The sequence below is a fragment of the Meleagris gallopavo genome, chromosome 3 (assembly GCF_000146605.3).
Source record: "Meleagris gallopavo isolate NT-WF06-2002-E0010 breed Aviagen turkey brand Nicholas breeding stock chromosome 3, Turkey_5.1, whole genome shotgun sequence".
Classification (NCBI taxonomy): domain Eukaryota; kingdom Metazoa; phylum Chordata; class Aves; order Galliformes; family Phasianidae; genus Meleagris; species Meleagris gallopavo.
In genome coordinates, this window is record NC_015013.2 from 43889960 (window position 1) to 43903188 (window position 13229).

Here is a 13229-nt window from a genome sequence, read left to right on the forward strand (position 1 = left end):
GCGCGTGCGCCGCGGGAGGAACTACAGCTCCCTGCATGCCGCGCGGCGGGCGGGAGGCAACGCGGCGGGCGGGGGGCCGAGGTGCATGTTGGGGGTTGTAGTCTTTCTCGGTGCCTGGGGGGCGCTTAGTAGGAAGTGGGGCACCTCACAAGGCTCCTCGCTATCCGGAATCCAGAGGTAGGCTGAGGTAGTGTGGCTTCGTGGCCTTCCTGCAGTCTCAGCCTGGTTTCAACTAAAGCTGTCGGAGGGAGAGTAAGTGTGGGGTGGTAGGCGGAAGGGCAAATTGGGCAAAAAGTGTGGAAATGCCCAGGATTGGTAACAGCTCCAACCTGAGTCCAAGATCCCCACAGATGAGTTTTGAGATGTCAAGGACTAACTCCTCATTCCCAACAAGATCTTGTGCCTGCCCTGAGATGGCTGCCATCCTGCACTAAGGCAGCTCCAGGGCTTTGAGAGGCTGCCCTGCGGTGAAGAGTTTCACCTTTAAAGTGGGAAAAGAATAACCTAGAACATCACCAAAAGCCACCCTGAAACGGGAAACTTTTATTTGAAGGCTTAGGGACTCTATAGCAAGAGACATTGAGGCAAATCCAAAGTCTCTAATGGTAGAACAGAGTGAGAGATGTTCACCATCCTTCTTTCTTCCACTTTCTGTCAATGTTTTTATCATAGATGGTACATTCTGAGGTATTTTGACAGAGGAAAAACAGATAGACAAATTCATCTGAAACTTAATGATTCTCATCCCCACCACTAACTTTTAAAAAATCTGGCCCTAGGATTTATAGTTAAGTTCATGTTCATGCAAGCTTGGAGTACAGGTGATGGAACAACTTCTCTGGCAATCTGGTGTAGGTGTGCTAAGAATGTGTATGGAAACATAAAAACCCACTTGGAAAATATGTCCCAATAATGAATCAATTGAAATAAGTTAGAATCATTGAATCACTGAGGTTGAAAAAGACCACAAAGACCGTCTAGTCCAACCGTGAACCCATCCCCACCATGCCCACTGACCACATCCCTCAGTGCCACATCCACACGGTTCTTGAATACCTCCAGGATAGTGACTCCACCACCTCCCTGGGCAGCCTGTGCCACTGCCTCACCTCTCTTTCTGAAATGAAGTTTTCCTAATATGCAATCCAAACCTCCCCAGTACGTCTTAAGGCTATTAAAACTGGAATGTTTTACCTTCAAATTCATCTAGCTACAGTAAGAGTTATGGATTGCATCATTTCCTTGGTGAAAGAAAGGGCTTTGAGGCCATTACATAGGGGAGACACTCTCAGCAATTTGGTCCAGTCTCTGTCTGGGCTTCAGCAGGGCCTTTACCTTCTATTTCATCTGTCTGCCTCTGCACCAAGCCTGCACACATCGTTCTTTCAGCACTTTTCTCAATACCCCTCTTGCCAAGAGCAAATACCAGTATGAGCTTGAATATCATCACTGACTGAAGAAGAAATGTGAGAAGTGCTGTAGAAAAGCACTTTGGATATACGTAGTTGGCTTCAGTAGGTGGTGTTCAGTGGCATATCTGTGAAAACGTTGCTAGAGGTCTTTAGCTATTCTGGCTGTAATTTTCCCGCTATATACTTATTTTATGATACCTGTAAAACAACACTGGAGATTGCTGCCTTTTGTTTATTTACAGTGCATTATTTATTCTTACCTTTGGACTCTAGAAGGAAAATTGAGTGTTTTTTAATATCAGGATATTTTTTCTTCTTCTGTTATTGTGAGCACTTACTCTATAACCTCCATGCTTTCTCCATTTCTGTTCATAAACCCACTAAAGATTAAGCCACAGTGTATATTTCTCTGAAGCAATAATTCAGCTCCAGAATTACGTGGTAATAATATACCTGAAGAATTTCTGGGTCTCATTTTTCAAAGAATTGAGACATGAGGAGCTGCTGCAAAATTCTAAATACTTCCAAAGGTTCTCTCCTTCCTCTTTTTAATGGACTGTAAAATAATAGAAAGAAGCACAAATTCAAGAGAAGCTTCCTCTGTGTGAATTTAGAGGACGAACATACCTTTGTTTTTCTAAGTCTTTTACACATCTTTTATATAACAAACATCTCTCATATAAGAAAATATGAGGAGAACCAGAAGTTAAGACCTATTGAATATGAGAACAGGTCTTCCAGGTTTTCCCATACATTGTTTTCAGTGCAGACACCTTCTTTTACGTGGTTGCACAATAGATATAAGTGAACGTCTGTGGATGTGTGCAGGCTGGAGGAAGTCTGAGTTCATCCTTATCACCTTAAGAGGCAGTTAATGAATGGTAGGCCGTGGCCTCAAGCACAGTATTGCCCATGTGAAGAGCGTCACAGCATCACTGAGGCTGGACCCAAAAAGGCTGCAGTTCAGTTTCTGGCTCAAAGCAGGGTCAAAACTGAATTCAGGCCAGGTAGCTGAGGGTTTTATCGTGTGAGATCATTAAAACCTCCCAGGACAGAGTTTTCACAGCCACCTGGGTAGCCTGGCTCAGCACATGAATCTGGCTGCTCTGTGTTTTACGATAACATTCAAGTTAGTACATAAACACTAGAGGAATGCATTAATGATAATAATGTATGAACATGTTTTTTGGGTTTTTTTTTTTTTGATGTAGTAGTTGTTGTTTGAACATATTTTCAACCTTAATAAGGCATTCGTTGCATTTAATATAATTTCTCATCTAAAGCTTTTATTTCACCTAAGTTAATGCTATTTTTTATATTAAACAAACCCTGTGCTGTTGATGAGCAATATCTGGCAACCTTTTCCAACATCTGACTCATTTCACTTGCACACCTCATTGCACAGTTCAAGACTGAAATCTTGGCTCTGTTGCAGTCAATAGCAAACCTCTCACCAATTTCAGAGAGATGTCATTCCAGAAGCATCTCTAGTATCTTTATCACTGCTTGCAGGCAGCTAACATTTGCTTAACGTGAGGTTAACATTTGTCCTGTGTGTTTGTAGATCTTAATGTTTATTCACATGGTGAATTCAGCATCATTATTATTATAATATCTCAGTTTGGAGATTGCTTGGCATATTTCAGAGCTGGTTGCTATTAAATATTAAATGAGCTTTCTTTATACCTGAGAAGTATTGATGTAGGCTCGGTTTCATAATACTTTTTTCCACTGTTTATTATTCAGATAGTTTATTCAGTCCCGCCAACTCTGAACTTGAAAATGTCTTGCAATAAAACAATATCATGACTTGCTTTGCTATTCCTTGGTGTTATTAAGATTGTCAGAAAGAGCAACCACGTGCCACATTACTTGTCATATTAATGGAAAAACTCTCAGTCTCACTCACTGAAGTAACATATGTATCCTGTACTGCCAAGTCAATGAATATTGCAAAGCAAAGCTATGTGGGTGAAAGTCTGTTTTAATTTCTCTTTAAGGAAATACCTCGCCTCTTGGTGCTGCAATTTGTCTTCTGAAACACAAAACTATTCATAGCATACACATAGATTACAGCAGGCTGTGGTCGTAATTTACTTGGCAGCTAATAAGTTCCATATATAATTTGAGGCCTACTTGTCATAGTATAAATCAAAGGTAAAATTACAATCCATACCTTTCTGAAGATTTACGGCACTATTCAAATGTTACCACAGCTAGAAGAGTAGATCTTAACTGAGTATCATCAAGTTTGTTCGACTGCAGTGTATTTCTCTACCTAATGAGGTCATTGTAAAAACATATGATGTGTATTGAATATGCAAGTGGAGAAAAGCTAATAACACTTAACATCATTCTGATGTGCTGCTGTGGTGAAAATTGTTATATAAATGTCATAACACGAAAATGCTTAGATCGTTTACTCGTGTAGGAACGAGCTAAAAATGGTATTTTGCCTTTGTGGTTTAAAGTATCATCTAAAGAACAGAACGAGTCCTGAGCCAATTTTAAATGTGCTAAGGACCATTAGTCCTTTGGTAAAGGACAAAGTTGTTGAGGAAATAGATTTTTCAGTATTGTTTTCAAGAATTGGTTCTTAAAGTCCGCGTACATTCACGATGTAATGAGACAATGAATATGCAAAATATAGAATATGTGTTGGTGGTTGTTTGCTTATGTTGCAGTTCTAAAAATGCACAAACTCTATGCTGAAAAGTAGCCAAAAATAAAATATGCGTAGATAAGCATATAAGTCTAAGTACATAGCTGGAACTCTCTTTTACGAAGAGTAAATCTGTATTAAATTACAGTTTCAGTCTGAGAAGAAATCCTGCAGAAACAGCATTACAGTGTCCTATGGTCATTGCATTTCTTTTCCACTTTGGTATTCTTGCAAACAAAACCATGGTGTTTCTCAGTCTGTTTTGAGAACTCATCTGGCAACATGGATTCAAATTTCACCTTTCATTTTCTCTGTTAATACACACAGCAGCTCAGAGATGCTAATTCTGCGTCTCGCAGGAGACCCCGAGAAGTCCTCAAGTTACATCTTCAAATTGTGTCTAGGTTCTGTTCTAATGGGTCACAAGGTAAATATGAGCGAATAATGTATTGATGTTCAAAAGACAAGCATTGTACTGAGACTGTGCACAACACACACTTTCCCTCTGCTAAACACCGTATTGAAGTGCTGTGGCCAGTTTTGGGTGCTGTCCTCCAGGGAAGATGTGGAGTGACTGGAATAGGTTGCCCAGAAAGGTTGTGAAGTCTCCTTCTCTGAGGGTATTCAAGACCCACCTGGACACCTTCCTCTGCAGCCTGCTCTGGGAAGCCTGCTTCAGCAGGGGGTTGGCCTGGGTGATCTCCAGAGGTCCCTTCCAACCCCAACAATTCTGTGATTCTGTGAACTGAAGGGTGGCCAGAAGAGAGCAGCGGTAATGGCTGAAGTCCAGAAAACAGGCAGACTGAAGCTTTTCAAATAGATTGAAAAACTGAGGTTGTTTCGCCTAAGGAAGCTTGTTCTGAGTCATGCAGTGATAATAGTTTTCAAATACATTAGAAGCTATTGCAGAGAGGAAGAAAACAGTCTGCTCTCACTTTTTTTTGGCTAGGGCAGGAAGTCATGGGTGTTGACTGGAGCAAAGAATTTTTAATGGTAAGAATAGTTAGCTGCCTGGAGGGGGAATCCATGGAGTCCCAGTCAGTGACCTCCAGGACGTCTGTTGGGAGGTATAGATTGATCCAATCTTGCCTTGAGATGTGACCTCTGAAATCCTTTTCAATGCTATGACTCTCTTTTTGTATAAATTCCAGTGTAGTCCAAGATTAAACCGATCATCTGCGTTTGCACATTCCCTGAGGTCTGAGCCACGGTCCATTAAAATCAGGGGGAATTCTTCCAGTGCCTTTAATAAGCATTGGATCAGGCCCTAATTGAGTGTGTAATTTGGAGTTGTGTATGGAATTTGGTCGACAATTCTGTTAATGTTATTTGCAAATGAGAGGAATCCGACTCCTTTTCCCAGGGTACATTAGTTTGCAATGGTTACAAGAGAAAATAAACACATGCTGAACAACCAGTACTTCATTTTTATATGGAACTGAGTAGAGATGACTGAAGACAAAGACAAGAGGAAGATCTCTGGGGAAAGTTTAGCAACTTTTCCCGAAGAACATTTTAGACAGCCATTTTTACATCAATTAAGACAGAAGGAGACAGCAAAAAGCTACGTTAACAACACTTTAAAAATAAATAGATAACATAGATGTGAGAACTAAATGTTTGTCTCAGCTGAAAGATCAAATTAGCAGTGAGCCTGAAAATGGGCAGAGGAAAAGAAAGGGAGACGTTAAAATTCAGGCTGTCGGTGGATTCAATTGCTGCAAGCATAGTGACTGGTAGGGAAGGATCTGCTCCCTGTAACCTGTTACCAAACTGCATAAAGATGTTACTGAGGTCCAAATGATCAGCTAAATCACAAGCACTTATGCCAACAAAAGCTCTGCTTCTGCTGTTGCACATGTTTAAATCCAGTGAAATCCAGAGGAATTCTCAAATGCATAAACCTAAGGGTTTGCAGCTTTGCAACATCACGGCTCATGTGGGCATCTGCAGCTCCTCTGCCTTCATGGGCTTCACCCAACCCCTGGAAATGCCTTCTCTTTCCCCCTCCTGTTGAAGCAGACAAGGGCTCACAGCACTCTTGGAACAGATGCCAGAAGCTAGGGTTACTAACACATGGTTAATATACAAACGAAAGATCTTTGCTCTTGATTAATTCATTGCATCTAGAAGTAAAGATGGAAGGTTTCTAGAATCATATCCCCATTCCAGTTTGTTGCAAATGTCTTCTGTATCTGCACACAAGCTTGAGCATTCTACCTGAAATATTTACTTACTTTGCATTCCAGGGGTAAAAAGTCTGCATAATATTATTGATGGCATCTTTGACTGCCAAATACTGAATTATTTATGGCTTAATTGTAAAAATGATACCCATGAGAAGCTGTTTGGTAGCAATATGCAATTGATACACCACAGAACAGACAGGAATGTGTCTTTCAGCCTTTGTTCTGGTACATCATTTGATCACCGAAACCCAGGTGGGAACAGTTTGCAGAGGTGGAAAGGAAATACAGCATTTTTACAGAATCACAGAATCATTAAGGTTGAAAAAGATCACTAAGATCACCCAGTCCAGCTGTCAGCCCGTCACACCATGCCCACTGGCCATGTCCCTCAGTGCCACATCCACACAGTTCTTGAGCACCTCCAGCAATGGTGACCTCACCACCTTCCTGGGCAGCCTGTGACAGTGCTTCACCATTCTTTGAGAGAATAAATTTTTTCTAATATCCAACCTGAATCTCCCCTGGCAAAACTTAAATCCATTCCCTCTCATCCTGAAATTGCCGTATCCTCTAGGACATAGCTAGGGGTAAAAAAAAAGCCTGCAGAAAGCACCACATAGCAAAAGATGCCCTGTGTTGTATTATCCCCATGTGGGACATTTCTAGCATCAGCTCACTCGCTGCCATCAGCCAGGGACCTGTCATGCTGTGCACTATCCCCTGATGCTCCCCTTTCCCTGGGAGCAGCCGCAGCCGAACCCCTTCTGCCCTGAACCTGCCTGTGTTGTGGGCACTGCTCATCACCTACGATTACGAATATTCACCGTTCTGCTTTTTAAAGGGAAACACATTATAGTGGATTGAGACCCTTTTGCTCCCACTCCATCACCCTGAACCTACATCTATCCTATTATGCTGCTTTCCCCTCTTCCCTTTTTCCCAGTCTCCATTGTTCTGCAAGCTTCTCCTCCTGTCCTTCACCTTCAAGTGAAGCAGATGCTGGTTCTTCTTCTTTGTCCTTAGTACAAGGCTCTTTTCAGAGGTGCACAAGGAAAGGGCAAGGGGTAGCAGGCAAAAACTGCAACACAGGAATTGCCATAAAAGCATCAGGAAGACCTTTCTTAACTGTAAAGGTTACAGAGCACTGGAACAGGCTGTGCAGAGAGGTTGTGGAGTCTCCTTCTATGGAGATATTCAACATCTGCCTGAATGCTTTCCTGTGCACTCTGTTGGAGGGATCTCTGCTTTAGCAGAGAGGTGGACTGGATGATCTCCTGAGGCCCCTTCCAACCCCTACAATTCTGTGATTCTTCTATAAAGAAGTGATCTATGAGAAATTATACTAATTTAACAGAAAAACAGACCTCCACTGCAAACCTGGAATGTATTTTATTTTATGTATGCCAGGCCATTCCTTGCTTTTTCCTTCCCTGAGTGAGGCAAATAGAAATAAGGAAAATGGGAATCTATAGTGTCCATTCATCCACTGGGGCAGCACCAGAGGCTTCAGAGAGATGCAAGTCCTGCCACCAGCAGATAGGAAATAACATCTCATCCACATGGAGACTCATGGTATTTCTAAATTCTGACTGACAGCTTAAGATCTGAAGACCAGTGCTAAAAATCTTTATCTTGTTTTGTTCTTATTGTTATTTTCTTTCCAATCCCAGCAATTTTTGTGTCATTTGCCAAGTTAACAGCAAAGATGTTAAGTTTCCTTCCAGATCACTGATAAAGACATTGAATGGCAATGGCTCCTTTGAAGCCGTTAGTAACCCATTAGAAGAGAATAGAAACATGCTGATATAGCTGCTAATTGGTTCTGAGGGCATGTGATGCAGGTAAATTGATTTTGCATAGTGCTGTGTTTTTTTTAACCAGATTGTCATGCAGAGCTACATCAAATACCTTAAAGTAATCCATGCCTTAAATCAATCCATCTACCTTAAGCAACTGCATTTTAGTCTCATCTCTTGTGGTTTGAAAGCACCTACTTTAGATTTAAAATGTATTGATTAACATTACATATGCTTTTGTCTGTGAATTAATACCCATTTGCTTCTCATGTCTGTCTTGACATTATTTTGCCCAGGGTTTATGTCATGCTTGTAATTATCAGAACCTATCATGTTTATTCTTTGCAGTGCACCACGTTCACTTTTTATCCATTTTCCTTGTGCACCAGAATTTGTTCAGAATGAATATGAATGGCTCAAAGAGCGTCTCCACCAGTTTTTGTAATACTCTTGGGAGCTTTCAACCCTGAATATTTAACTGTGCTTTGCTTCCACTGATGAGCATTCTCTAATGTATACAGTGAAAGAGAAATTCCTATCAATTCATTATTGTAACAGAAAAAATCCAGCTTTTCAAAGTAGCTTAGTAAAAACTCTGCTTTCTTATCCAGAAACTATTCCCAAAGTGCACATCTAGGTTTCACTCACATTAGAGGCAAAAAAAGAAATTACTGTGTTTGGCTCTTGTTAGCTATTCAGAGACAATACAGTTGTGAGGGAAAGAGCTGAGCTGGATTTTGGCTTACGCATCATTAATGAAACTTTTAAGTAAGTTAAGATGTGGGATGTTCAATCTCGGAGGTGGCTAAGCCAAAAAGATCACTCTGTAGGCAATTTTCCTATCTAAAGCTGAGTTTCCTAGGTTGGCACGTAATCTTCAGCAAATCTTAAGAGGCATCCTTGGGATGGTTTTGATGGACAGTGAAACAAGGAATCAAATCGTTACATTTTTACCAAGTCCAATTTTAAATCTGGGAATCAGACTCTTCCCTGAAAGCGTTAGGTCATGACTTTGGGAAAGCCTGTGTGTGTCAGTGACATCACACGTGTTTCTTCCCCCTTTTTTTTCTTCTGTATATATTCAAAAGTGAAATGAGGTTTCAAATCTTACATTTTCTGCTTTTTTAGAGCGTGGATTGGATAGAGAATTTGGAACAACTCACTTGGGCCAGTTTTAACAGATTCCAATTCCAAGGGATTGTGGACTTCTGGCCATGATGTTGCAACTAACCAGACTTCAGATCTGTCTCAGACCAGATAATATAGATGAATGCATCCTTAAACCCAAGTAGATGTCGTTCATTTGATGGGATGATCACAACAACATCTGACTGCTTTCCTAGAAATTGGTAGAACAGTAGAGTTTACCCAAGCTGAACTTAATCAGAACGTTGGCACATTTTCAGTTTTACTGTTACCTTCACACTGCTTGAGTAGCTAATAAAATGCAAGACTTTCCAACATTTTATCATTTGCAAGATTACAGGTGACATCACAAGGAAATGAAATGTTTGCAGTTGCCTCACAGGAAAACATAGAAATGCACAAAAATGCCCATGAAGCTCTTGTATGTGACAACACCGAGGCCAGCTCTGAAGGAAGTGATGGGGTCGCTTGGAGGCCTGACAGCGCGCTAACTTAGCATACACACCAACCTCAGTCCTCAGCGTCTCAGAGGGCTTGGAATTGCTCCTACTAAGAGGCCTCATAGAAGGAGGGCAGGTTAAGAGAGGACAGCTGCATAAACTGGAGGCATTCACCTTAGTGAGAGAAAAGTAACAGTTTACGCTGCATCATAATCAGTCAGAATCTTCATCAGCCAGCACTGAGTACAAAAGTATGTAAAATGACAAAGTAATGGACATTCTGTGACATCACAATAATGGTTCCATTTTAAATTGTAAGTGAGAATAAAATTTGAGAGAAAATTCCTGCGTTGCCTCATCACACACTCTGTATGGTATGTATAAGATCAGATAGGCCACTTAGCTTCAAACACAGCTTGCTTACATTTCTAGTATGACCCAAAGATACCAGAAGGGAGTCACATATTCCCAAATTCTAATTATTTGCCTGTGGCTGGCTTAAAATGTACATCATAATCATCTAACACTCGAGATTTAGTTGCTATGACTTGGAGGCCCTGCTAAGTGGAAGGCCAATTTCCAGCACTGGTTTAAAATGTCAGGGAGAACAATGTCTTTCCTCAAACATCCTGAAGAGTGGGAATCTCTCACAGGAATTCTGGCACTGCTTCACTGAAAAATCAGGCATTCTTCAAAAGCAGATTTGTCAGAAGGCAGCCTGAATAACTCCAGGCCGTCCCTCACTACCAGAGACACGTGCTGAGTCATCTTGCCAAATTACATGGTAACCACTTTCCTGGAGCTCTGAAACCCGTAGCTCCCAGACATCCTCATCTCCTTGTCACTGACGTAGTGTGAAAAAGGCTTGTCAGATGGATGCTCTCTTTCTAATCTGGTCATCACTTTGGGCCCTGTAATTTTTCAGAACGTATCTGTCACACAAGGAAGAGTGCAATTTTCTGCCATGTCATGCATCTTTCACTGGGGGTGTGATTTGCAGCAAGATGAGATGCAGTGTCTGAAAGGCATGCCTGCTGACATCAAGATAACTTGATGACTCAAGTCCGGTGGATTTTCTAAGACATCAGTTCCCTCCTGGGAAAAGTAAAATAAAATAATCCTCCATTTAATATTCCATTGATGGATGCTTTGTTACTGTATAGCCTTTATACTCCCAGCAGCAGGCACTGAAGAACATGAAGAACTGCTGCAGTTAAATCACTCAACGCAAATCTGTTTGGATACGTTTGTTACCACCTCGCCTTTTCTTCTATAGAACTGAAATGATTTGCCCTTTTCCTACAAAACAACCCATCATGCCAAGATATCTTTTAGCTGAAATCAAGCTTCCTGAAAAGCTAAACCACGTAGGGAGAATGGCTACGTGAGTGCACGGCAGTGTGTTCACCAGGAGTCATTAGTCCAAGGCTCCTACTTGCTAACCTGTTGCAGACTATGTGAATGTGCGTCATCTTTTATGCACTGGGCTTTGTACTCTGTACATTCAGGTATACACACAGATAAAGTGTGGAGTCTTTAACCACTTGAGGCACTCCTCATCTTGTATTTGTTTACGCTCATTTGTGGGCCAGGTTTCCTAAGTAACGATGGTGTTAATGGGGCTGTGCCATGAAATGCGTGTATGTGCACTTTGACTATTTATGATGTGATAACCCTTTTACATCAAATTTCCGTTTCAGATATCTCTTTTGTACCACATCTGTCACCGCAGTGGGGTTATTACCAACCTCCAAGTGTATCTTCCTAGGTAGGACACCATTATGTTATTTTCTCCTTCTTTCCCTTTCACTATTTTATTGCCAACATGACATTCTGGCTTTGTTCTCCTTCCAAGAAAACTAATTCCCCTCCAAAAATTCTGGTTTCTGAAAAGGAATAACTATCTACAAGGGCCACTCCAAAATTAATGCCTCTCATGCTATTGTGTCGGCGCACAACATCAGAGGCAGATATCGGTGTATGGCAGTACATATCCAAAACTGCTGAGAAACAGAGTCACCTCCATTAGAAACGTCAGTTGCTGATAAGACTTCTGTCCCTCTGTTCTATGACGGTGGGGTGGAGAACTGGTCAGGTGCCAACAGGCGGTTCAGGTTGCCACCTTGAAAATAAATTTTCCCTGAGAATGGAGAACAAGTGTCACAAATCTCAGAGGACGAATGGTATCTCTGAAAGGAGTGGTGCCAGGAAAGCATTCTTATTTCCATTCCTGAACGTCTCAAGAAATAGCACAGAAAACCTACGCATTTATTTTGAATATCCCTTCTGAGGGCCCCTAGGAGATTCCTACTTCCCACACTGTAAGCTTTTTCAGTAAAGATCTACAGTGCAAAATTGTACCACATAGAGAGTGATGAACACAGAGAGTAACTTGGATAGTTGGTAGTAATTCTCTGTCTGCTGATGATTTGTTTTTTTGCAGAGCTGTTGTATTGAAAAGGGATTTTAAAATGCATGGTGTTACCCAGGCTGCATCCATTGCTCTTTCGTGCTAAAGTGCTATGTATTTGTCAGCACAGCAGCCTGGTTCTTTGAAGATGACAAGAAGCAGGGATTTCTTTTGTAAGGTGCTTAACCTACATTTCAACCCTATTAAACAAGCGAAGAGAAACCAGTACCGTCCTCTTACTCATTTCTTGCTTATTTGCTAAGTCAGTAACAGCAGTGCTATCTCCTGCCCCCCAGATCACACTGTACTGTCAAACAGGAAGAAACGCCATGTTCATTTTCCTCAAGGGCATCTCTTAGGCATGCGAGCTGACTTCCTTATTGATTGCCACTTGTCAATATGTAATCAGAAGCCAAGCGATTGCTTCCCTCATAGTCTGCCACAGAGCATTCCCCCAGAGCTCTCTGCTTGTTGGAGGGGAATAGGGATTCAGTTCTGAGGATTCAGTATCCTCTTGTTTCAACAGATATTTTACTATAGTAAAGGGAGCAGAAATGACATTGACTAACATAAAATAAATGGGCATTAAACGGATTTCAGTGGATGCGTGGTTTTGTTTCCTAAAATATCCGGAGTGTGAGAATAAGAAAGGTTGAGCTTTTCATCATGAATTAGGCGTGTCTTAAAGAAAGGTTCAATGGTGGTCAGAAGGATCAGGCTTGGCTTCGCCAGGAGCTTTTGAGGAACAAGGTCAGCGCCTTTTGCAGAAAGTCTATTTGTTTGCAGTACTTCAGGGAATCTCAGGGATAAAATGGTTTCTGAGCATTACCAGAGTAATTTAACAGCCAGGAAAAGGAAAAAAAAAGAAAAAAAGAAAAAAAAACAAAAAAACCCCAACAAATCCTTCCCAAGATGATAAATTTTTAATTCGTAACCAGAAGCCTCAAAATTCTTTTCCACATCCCAGCACTTGACTTTTGTGCACTGAATAAAGACATCTTATTAAACACTTGTTAATTTGCTGTGACGCTGAATGCAAGTTAGTACAGGTCAACTGCACTTCCAGTTCTGCCAGCGTGTTGTCCCAAGCTTTCACAATCACTGTGTTACAAAACAATTCAAATAATGCTTCCGCAATTTATCTGTTGAAAACACACCATTATGAATCCTAATA

At 41.2% G+C, this 13229-nt stretch overlaps 1 long non-coding RNA gene across 1 annotated transcript; it reads left to right on the forward strand.

Annotated features, from left to right (window-relative positions):
* The first annotated feature begins 45 nt into the window (after positions 1 to 45).
* Positions 46 to 12889, forward strand: LOC116216463. The gene is made up of 3 exons (XR_004159231.1): positions 46 to 252; positions 11346 to 11413; positions 12089 to 12889. It is a non-coding gene; the product is annotated as an uncharacterized LOC116216463 (long non-coding RNA).
* The last annotated feature ends 340 nt before the right edge of the window (positions 12890 to 13229 follow it).